At 55.2% G+C, this 2,914-nt stretch overlaps 1 pseudogene; it reads right to left on the reverse strand.

Annotated features, from left to right (window-relative positions):
• Positions 1–1,370: 1,370 nt before the first annotated feature.
• On the reverse strand, positions 1,371–2,831 carry LOC112617900 (annotated as a pseudogene).
• Positions 2,832–2,914: the final 83 nt, after the last annotated feature.

A 2,914-nucleotide genomic window follows, 5' to 3' on the forward strand; every position in this document is an offset into this window, starting at 1 on the left:
ACTGAGAGTTGGTGTCTGGGCTTAGGCAGCAAAGACACAGGGAAGGGAAAGCACTTTGCAGGCCAAGGTTGGGAGACGCAAAGCTGAGAGTCGTGGGTGGGAAGGAGAGGGTGCTGGAGATCAGAGGAGGCCAGGGCAGCTCAGGATTGGCCTTGAGTTTCCGGCCAGAGTCAGCCTCATTCTGAAGGCCAAGGCCGCAGCTGCACTGAACCAGACCCATCCTCATTGCTAGTCTCCTTGGGCCATAAAAACTCAGGGACACAGGTTCCTCTGACAGAACCAAGCTAAATTTTTCCCCTGACAGGACCAATGCCTAGACCTCTAGGCATTCGTTCACCCTGATCCAGAGCCTTCACACACCCAGGGAAAGAATCATCTTTCTGCCGATAATGGACTAAAGTCTGTAGGGCAACAAGGAAGTGCTGTGGGGGTAATTCCCTGTACACACTGTGCTATCTGAGCTCCCACGGTGGCTCTGTGTGGCCCTCACGCAGCCACCACGCTCCTGTTCACACTGCTTGCCTGGCTAGGAGCAGCCTTCCAGCTCCATCTGAGTTCAACAGACCCCCGTGTGACACCCTGCTTCATCTTTCTCTTCCACAGCCTCCTGTTTACTCCCAGGAGATTCTGTCTCCTCCTTCTGCACCCTGCGTCCCTTCACCTGTGCTTCCACTGGGTGGTCAGAAGCTCTGTGCCCTTCAGTGTGGGTCTCTCTGCTGCAGGACACAGGATGCCCTGCCAGTCAGGGACGGGTCTCATCCCTCACAGAGCTGGCCATATGGCCCAGGTTCCATACACGCCTGTAAAACTGGTATTTCTAGCTTCTGTAAACAATCTTTGGCTGGGCGCAGTGGCTCACACTTGTAATCTCGGCACTTTGGGAGGCCGAAGTGGGCAGATGGCATGGCTCCAGGAGCTTGAGACCAGCCTGAGCAACGTGGTGAAACATGGTCTCTACAAAAAGTAAAACAAAAAAACATTAGCCAAGCATGGTGTTGCACACAGGTAGTCCCGGCCACTCTGGAGGCTGAGGTGGAAGGATCACCTGAGCCCTGGAGGTGGAGGTTGCAGTGAGCCAGAAGTGCACCCCTGCACTCCAGCCTGGGTGACAGAGTGAGACTCTGTCCCCCCCCCAGAAATAAAAAAAACAAAACAAAACAACTCTTTCCTCATCTACAGAAGATACTTGCTGCCAAGGTCATAATGAGGAAATAATGCAACTGACTTGTAGTCTCAGAAACTTGAGCAAAGTGACCACATCCTCAGCCAGTGCTACCCTCGTATTGCAAAGCCCTGCAGTACAATCTGTGACATTTCTATTCATTCAAGAAAGGAAAGATGAATCCATTTTGCAACTCAGTTCATACTGTTCAGATAAACACACGAAATGGTACATGTGGAGGTGGTGGTCAAGGTCTTACAGGCCACAATGGGTAGAGGAGCTGGTTGAGGTCCTGGAGGAGTCAGTTCAGATAGCAGAGGCCAGCCAAGTGGAGGAGGTGGCAGATGTACTAGAGGAGACCCTGGCGGAGGAGGTGGCTGAAGTCCCAGGGGCCACGAGTGGAGATCATTGAAGTAGCGGAGGAGATTCATGTGAAGGTGGTTGTTGAGGGGCCAGATGCCACCCAGGTAGAAGGCATGGCTGAGGATCTAGAGGTTACTAAGTGAAGATGTAGTCTGAGGTCCCAGAGGCCTCACAGAACAAAAAGGTGAATGATGTCCCAGAGGAAAGGCAGCTATAAAAGATGGATGAGGTCCTGGAGGACAGAAACATGCAGAAGATGGATAAGGTCCGGGAGGACCAAGAGCTGCAGGAGGTAGATGAGGCCCTGGAGGGCAGACACAATTTGCAGGTGAATTAGGTCCCAGAAGACCTATGGCTGCAGGAGGTGGATGAGGTCCCAGAGGACCAACAGCTGCAGGATGTGGATGAGATCCTGGAGGACCTACGGCTGCAGGAGGTGGATGAGGTCCTAGGGGACCAGCAGGTGCAGAAGGTGGATAAGGTCCCAGAGGACCACCAGCTGCAGGAGGTAGATGAGGTCCCAGAGGACCGACAGCTGCAGGAGGTGGATGAGGTCCCAGAAGACCTACAGCCACAGGAGGTGGATGAGGTCCCAGAGGACTAACAGCTGCAGGAGGTGGATGAGGTCCCAGAGGACTGACAGCTGCAGGTAGATGAGGTCTGGGAGGACTGACAGCTGCAGGAGGTGGATGAGGTCCTGGAGGACTGACAGCTGCAGGTGGACGATGTCCGGGAGGACTGACAGGTGCAGGTGGATGATGTCCAGGAGGACTGACAGCTGCAGGAGGTGAATGAGGTCCCGGAGGACTGACAACTGCAGGTAGATGATGTCTGGGAGGACTGACAGCTGCAGGAGGCGGATGATGTCCGGGAGGATGGACAGGTGCGGGAGGTGGATGAGGTTCCAAAGGACTGACAGCTGCAGGTGGATGATGTCCCGGAGGACTGACAGCTGCAGGTGGATGAGGTCCCAGAGAACTGACAGTTGCAGGAGGCGGATGAGGTCCCGGAGGACTGACAGCTGCAGGAGGTGGATGAGGTCCCGGAGGACCGACAACTGCAGGAGGTGGATGAGGTCCTGGAGGACTGACAGCTGCAGGTGGATGAGGTCCCAGAGGACTGACAGCTGCAGAAGGTGGATGAGGTCCTGGAGGACTGACAGCTGCAGGAGGTGGATGAGGTCCCAGAGGACTGACAGCTGCAGAAGGTGGATGAGGTCCCGGAGGACTGACAGCTGCAGAAGGTGGATGAGGTCCTGGAGGACTGACAGCTGCAGGAGGTGGATGAGGTCCCAGAGGACTGACAACTGCAGGTGTATGAGGTCCTGGAGGACTGACAGCTCCAGGAGGTGGATGAGGTCCCGGAGGACTGACAGCTACAGGTGGATGA

The sequence above is a fragment of the Theropithecus gelada genome, unplaced genomic scaffold (assembly GCF_003255815.1).
Source record: "Theropithecus gelada isolate Dixy unplaced genomic scaffold, Tgel_1.0 HiC_scaffold_5884, whole genome shotgun sequence".
NCBI lineage: Eukaryota > Metazoa > Chordata > Mammalia > Primates > Cercopithecidae > Theropithecus > Theropithecus gelada.